Source organism: Antedon mediterranea, chromosome 4, assembly GCF_964355755.1.
Source record: "Antedon mediterranea chromosome 4, ecAntMedi1.1, whole genome shotgun sequence".
Lineage (NCBI taxonomy): Eukaryota > Metazoa > Echinodermata > Crinoidea > Comatulida > Antedonidae > Antedon > Antedon mediterranea.
Genome location: NC_092673.1, coordinates 19408747 through 19416813, shown reverse-complemented (window position 1 = coordinate 19416813; position 8067 = coordinate 19408747).

Sequence of the window (8067 nt, the reverse complement as noted above, 5' to 3'; positions counted from 1 at the left end):
TGAAATTACGGGACCCACATCATGTTCTAATTTTTTGGTATGATGACGTTGTCAAAATAAACTTGAAGATAACAATATCGAAAGATAATGAATTGAGTAATAAAATATAACAATTGGAAGAAAATTTGGCACGTAGAAGGGCGGTGCGCGCTATTTAAAAATTGTATAACTTTTACGAAAGCGATGAAAAAAATACTTTTTAACTTCAACTGGCCATACGGTAACGTCACAACATCCGATAAGCTTAATTTTTATATGAATTAATATAAGCTTCGCTTGACGACGTTACATAAATGTCAAAATGTTAACATAGTTCACAAAATGTTACGTTTGCAAGTTTCAGAGAAAAGCGTTGCACAAAAATCATACAGAAAGAAAGAAGAGAAATAAAAAGTTAATGTTGATGATGATTTCGTACAATCACAAGAGGTTATCAGCAACTTCGTTGCGGATAACCAATAAAGATTTGATACAATAACAATAGGTGATCATTTTATTCTAAATGATCACCTAATTATGAATATTAAATTCCTGCTTCCAGACGACGTCACACTTGGGTTTAATCAGACCTTAAAAAACCTAGTATTCGATTTTCTTTACCAAAATGATTATATATTGTACCGTTACTACTGTATTATTCCAACACGTAATTGCTATTCTCTCTCTCTCTCTCTCTTTTATTTCTAGGCGTTTTTTAAAGATAAATCAGTCCTTAAAAACCTAGCTATTTTGGTTTGAAATAATCATAACCTATTGTACCGTTATGTTGATTTGTTAAACAGTACAGTACATAAAATTTCATTAAATTCAATCTTCAATTTGAATGAAAAAGCTAAACGGTAGTGTTTCAAATTTTGAGTTTAAAAAAAAATGGTTGGGAAGAATAAATATTAATAAAATATATGTAATCAGGTTAAGAAACAAAAACCGCTGTAGCATAGTTTTACTTTTTTTTATCGCTGCACAAAGGTGTCTCATTGAAGCTTACAATATTACATAATAAAGCATATAACAATATCACTCATGCCGACATGGAGCTATGTATACAAACTAAAATATGGCACATGTATATAAACCAAGATCAGTTGTCTTCAAATCACTCATTTTTCGAAAAACTTTCAACTATATTATACAACTCCGATATTTTACTGCGTTCTCGATTTGATTTTACTGCCATTTAAACCAAGGACCATGCTGCCGAAGATAGGACCACATTTGTTTAATGGATTTGATGACTACCTGGACTTTTTCCAACGAAGGGGTTTTTATCCCACTGCCAAGGATTGCTCGTACTGTAATGTACCAATGTACATGTCTACTCGTAACCGTAAGTGTTCTCATCATTAATTATTATAATTACATTTAAAAAGCGTAATTTAAATATTTATAACCTGTACCATTATATGTATACTTATGTCTTTATTATAACCTGCATTTTATGTGCAATTATTTAGTAATTTTATGTACCATTTATTCAGTTACTGTAATGTAAGTTAAGTAATTAATTAATTGTAAGTAAATAATGATGAAATTTAATAAAAAATATTTATATTATTGAAATGAATTTCTAAATAAAAATACATTGTCAATTTAATTTTGTTGTTGTTATGTTTGGTTTATTTTTTGCTATCCTATGTATTATGATAATTTTGCTATTCTATGTATTAGAATATTTATATATATAACAACATTTCAAAATCTTTTAATAAAGAAACTAAACAAAATTTGTAAAAAGTATACATGAATGATTTGCATTTGTATAGAACGCCTTTGTCTTAAAATTCCGTCTCCACCCTGCTTTGACGTGATTTCTTTGTTTAACATGATGCCTAGGTCTATTGTTCCATTGTGGCAGTCCAGCAAACACATAGTGGTTTTCTAACGTTAGTGTTTGGTTAATGTTTAGGTTCACTAATAACCGTTATTTTATTACATTTCTATAACGTAAAAAGAAACATTCAGATAACGTTTTTAGGTTAGCATTTACAGGATACATAACACTATTAAAACGGTACTTGAATTTTAAAACTATAAAAAACTGGAAAAAAAATCAATAAAAACATTATTAGATAATGCCTCATTTCTATCATTTTATTATACATAACCCTAACCCTTTATTTGTTAATACTGTACTAACTTAATTATTTAGATAGATTTAGATACACAAAGGCGCTAGGCCGGCAAAAGTTATTAAAATAATGTTTCAGAACACCAGGTTTATTTCATTGGTACATTATATTTTATCAGTAAACCGTATATTAAATGCCTGGAATTTTTATCATTTTATTTTATTGATGATCCTCCTTTATCTGCAAAAAAATAAAAACATTATTAGATAGATCTACATTGTTATATAATTATGTAAACATTTTGTATATTCTTAAGTTGTTGGAATTACAAGGCGGTAGACCGGGAACCAGTCAACTGACAGAAGAGGGCTCTCAATGTCATTTCTATTGACGTACATGCACACAATATTCATAACCACACACCCCCACTTTAATAATGGAATAACCCAAAAAAAAACTCCGGAGCCAAAACGGCAGTTGATCCGTTTTCGCCAATCTGGAAACGTTTTCGCCCATGATGATAACAAGTTCATTAACATTTATACAGAAAACCAGGGTAGAAATTGTTATTAATGTTTGTTTTGGTTATTGAGTTCCTGTTATACAATTTGTTATAGATAATCTTAAACCATAGATTTAATATTAACATTGTTATTATAGTAGAGCAGTTAAGGCCATAAAAATAGCCAAGTTGTGCACTTTATTACCAAAGCATGAAACTTGCCACAAAGTTTCTTTGATGTATATAGATTCAAATATCGGGGGGTGCCAAGTGTCCAACGTCCGGTATGGCGGCCATCTTGATTTCAAAATGGCCACCATAAAAACAAAAAGTGTTCATATCTTGGCAACTATAAACAGTAGAGACTTGATTCTGGTGTTAAATTGTTCACAAACCACATATATGAAATGTTTCGTCAAAAAATGACCGGAAATGACGTTTCTTCCAGTTTGACCTTTGACCTCTTATCTGTATATCTCAGTAACTACTGATCATTTTCAATCGAATTTATAACCTTTGACTATATAATTATGTGAACATACTGTATGTGGTTTACATTGGTATAAATGCACCTAATTTGTTTTACCGAAATAAATGACACTTAATGCAAAAATGACCAGGAATTTATTATTCTGAATTTTTGACTTTTGATGTGATAGGATAGGCGTAAAGTATGACAGATCACTGAGAAACAGCAATCACTGAGCTCATGCCGACTTGTTTGCTAAACTGTGATGTGTCAATCGTTATATAAAAGTTTTGGTCCTCTCTCCTTCATCTTTTCTTTTTTTTTTGTAATGTATTATACCATATGGACAATTGTCTGAAATAAAAGTTGAATTGAATTGTTAGATGCCATTTGGAAATATTTTTGATGTAAAGTAGCATTCTTTCGTTCGGAAAGTTCTCATTTTCATGAGTTAAGAGAACACCGTCTTTCAAAGTACTTACTACAGTAGACCTACTTTCATTAGTCAGAAACTCAGATAATTCTTGGTCATTTTCGTTGCATCTAAACAAATGTACTCAATTTTTATGGTAATGAGCCTTTGCTGTAAACCATCTGAATCCTTTTCCTCGATTTTCTCTAGTCATTGATTTTTTAGCAAAATCCGAACCAAATCAATTCGTAAAAGACATCTCAATATAATTATTCAAGTAATCCTCAAATTAGTGACATGGACCTACAATATACTGTTCTGTACAAGACCTTTTTAGGCATCCACCTGTGGACTTTCACTTTGAAGGTCTTGGTCTCCTAATCATACAAGAAACAATGTCTGATTTAATCAATCAAAGTAGTGGGTCCAGACCATCCACAGACAAAGAAGGGGTATAAGACCATCCACAGACAAAGAAGGGGGTATAAGACCACCCACAGACAAAGAAGGGGTGTAAGACCATCCACAGACAAAGAAGGGGGCGTAGGACCCTCCACAGACAAAGAAGGGGGTGTAAGACCATTCACTGACAAAGAAGGGGGTATAGAACCACTTACAGACAAAGAAGGGGGCGTAGGACCCTCCACAGAAAAAGAAGGGGGTATAAGACCATCCACAGACAAAGAAGGTGGTGTAGGACCATCCACAGACAAAGAAGGGGGTGTAGGACCATCCACAGACAAAGAAGGGGATGTAGGACCATCCACAGACAAAGAAGGGGGTATAAGACCATCCACAGACAAAGAAGGGGTATAAGACCATCGACAGAGAAAGAAGGGGGTGTAAGACCATCCACAGACAGAGAAGGGGTGTAAGACCATCCACACACAAAGAAAAAGGTGTAAGACCATCCACACACAAAAAAGGGGTGTAATACCATCCACACACAAAAAAAGAGGTGTAATACCATCCACAGACAAAGAAAAGGGTGTAATAGTTAATACCATCAACAGACAAAGAAAAGGGTGTAATACCATCAACAGACAAAGCAAAGGGTGTAATACCATCAACAGGCACAGAAGGGGGTATAATACCGTCCACAGACAAAGAAAGGGGTGTAAGACCATCCACAGACAAAGAAGGGGGCGTAGGACCCTCCACAGACAAAGAAGGGGGTGTAGGACCATCCACAGACAAAGAAGGGGGTGTAAGACCATCCACTGACAAAGAAAGGGTATAGGACCACTTACAGACAAAGAAGGGGGTATAAGACCATCCACAGACAAAGAAGGGGGTGTAGGACCATCCACAGACAAAGAAGGAAGTGTAGGACCATCCACAGACAAAGAAGGGGTGGAAGACCATCTACATGCAAAGAAAGGGGTGTAAGACCATCCACACACAAAGAAAGGGGTGTAATACCATCAACACGCACAGAAGGGGGTGTAAGACCATCCACAGACAAAGAAGGGGGTAAAAGACCATCCACAGACAAAGAATGGGGTATAAGACCATCCACAGACAAAGAATGGGGTATAAGACCACCCACAGACAAAGAATGGGGTATAAGACCATACAGACAAAGAAGGAGGAGTAGGACCATATTAACCGAGGAAGCATACAAAAAGAAGATACAATCAAAATACCACTTGGAAAACAATAAATTGTAGAATAACTGAGGCTTGATTGTTGAAATATAAAGGGTTCTTTGTAAGGTCATTAATAATATATTGATATAAACACGATCATCATACTGTTCATTTGACATTCAAATACAGTCTATCTCGAAAAGAAGCTCATACTATCACTGTAGTGAATTTATGTTTAGTTGGTTCCGAGCTTTCTCAGGCGTATATCCACTCGACGTACACAGCTGTCGTTCCGAGCTTTCTCAGGCGTATATATTTCCACGCGACGTACACAGCTGTCACTGAATGATAACTCATACAAAAAGTATATTTAACTCAACTAGAACTTTTATTCCTTGTAATTCGATTAATACATCTTTCTACCACTACCAGTCAAGCCTTAATATTCTCTTTATCATCTTTCCGTTTATCTACTCTGATCTTATTCTCTCTTCCCTTTATCTACTCTGATCTTATTCTCTCTTCTCTTTATCTACTCTGATCTTATTCTCTCTTCTCCCCTTAATATCTATTACATTCCACTTTTATACTGGACATGCAAATTTTAGGCTTCAGAGGAGGATAACATTTTCCCTCCAAAAATTATACAATTTTGATTGGCTAATAATAAGGCGGACCTGGTCTAAAGCATCCTTCTCTAAACAGAGAGAATCACAACATAATAATATGACAATCACCTTTTCGAGGTTTTACGGTATTCCATAACATGTATGTTATTTCCTCTGTCAAACTATTAAAACTTTTAGCGAATCAGAAGGTGCCAACATCATTGAACTAATGGTACCACCAAGCACAATGTTTACCAATTTTATGTACTATATACAATTTAAGTCCATTAATCATTTAATATAATTACGCCTATCAGGTCAAAGTTCAAAGACCAACAAAAACCACATACAGTATATTCACCTAATTAAAAATCAATAAATAAATGTCAAAGGTCATAAATTGTATTTCCGGTCATTTTATGTGAAAATGTTTCATTACTACAAATATAAATGTATTTATTCTGAACAAAATGACACCAAAATCGATTGAAAATGACCAGTAGTTTTACAGAGATATACAAATACAAGGTCAAAGGTCAAACTGAAAGAAACGTCATTTCCGGTCATTTTTGGACGAAAATCTTCATTAGAGCAAATAGAAATATATAGTTTGTGAACAATTTGAGACCATAATTAAGTCTCTAATGTGTATAGTTGCCAAGATATGAACATTTTTTGTTTTTATGGTGGCCATTTTGAAATCAAGATGGCCGCCATACCGTAGATTTAATATTAACATTGTTATTACTGATTAATTTGTTTTGGTTATTGAGTTCCTGTTATATAATTTGTTATAGATAATCTTTACCATAGATTTAATATTAACATTGTTATTAATGATTAATTTGTTTTGGTTATTGAGTTCCTGTTATATAATTTGTTATAGATAATCTTTACCATAGATTTAATATTAACATTGTTATTAATGATTTGTTTGTTTTGATTATTGAGTTCCTGTTATACAATTTGTTTAAAAATGTTATCAGCTAACATCATATTAAATGCTATTTGGATATTTAATTGTTTGTTTTATGCAATTTATTTAGTACAAACTGCCGAATAAAAAGCACGTTGTTGTTGACATGTTTTCACGAAGGATAGTTTAATAATATATCTATGTGTAGAAAAAATAAATATTAATTAAATGTAATATTTATATCTTAAAAACATTACTTAATTTACCGGGCGTAGATTATTATGCGGCAAAGAATAGACCATGCTGAGTAACGCTAGGTTGATGTTTGTTGTTGTGATTTGGTCTTTCTTTGTGAACTAATTTAATAATTTTCTGTAGAAGTGAATGTACACTAGTTTGTTATTAAATATGTTTTATAAAATGTTTTATTTATTTATTTTTATTTCAACAATATTTTATGAGGGTGGTCCATCCAGCCGAAGCTGATCACTAGGGACCCTCACAAAATACAATGACAATGTAGCAATAGAAATAAAATTTATATATATTAATCTATATATAAATTTACGTAAAGGCAAAAATCGGTAAATCGTGCGTTATTTCTAGAATGTTTACTCGATGGTATATAAAGTTGGTTCGTACTTTCGGTACTAATTTTAACCACCTGATGTAACCCTGTTTACTAATTAAATTGAGTTCGATAATTAGTTATTGACGATTAAAACGAATTTAGGTTCAACGATTTGCCCCAAATAGGGGTGTTTTCCGATCATGGTATACACTGTCTAATGGATGTCAATTTGAAAAATACCCGCACACAATAATACGAGGACACTTCGCATTTTCCTATCTCCTCCTACGATAATTGTTTTTAATAGCTGAAAACCGGTTGAACAGTTCGAGTACAGCATCATAATGTTGAAGACAGGCCGATTTTCTTGAAAAAATGCTATTTTGATACATGTAATATACGTTTTTACAAATGTATTGATTTGTGATGAATGGAACATTCCAAATTATTTGGTTTAACCATAGAGGTATAGATTTAGATTTATGGGCCCCCTTGGAGAATAAACATAAATAGTATTGCAATGCTGTACAATACTGTTAAGGTATTAACCACTTTTGATCGCAATTTGAATCGCAAATTTCTTACTGTGAGTGTTGGTACTGTTAGATATAATATAAACAAATATACAAATAAACTTTATTACTGTGAGTGTGGGTAGGCCCTACTGTTAGATTATAAACATATAATATACAAATAAATAAACGTTATTACTGACAGTTGCTTCTCAACGTTTGTATTAATTAATAATTTAAAAATATATAAACGTACGTAGTGGTGTATCGTTACATGTACTTTACTATTTCAATCGACTATGACAGTGAGAGTTTTAACAAAGTATTAAATCGTAAATGTTTTACTGTATTTAGTGGTATATTATTTATAGGCCTATAAAACATTAAAAACAATATTTCGTTACTGAGTGGATAAGAAT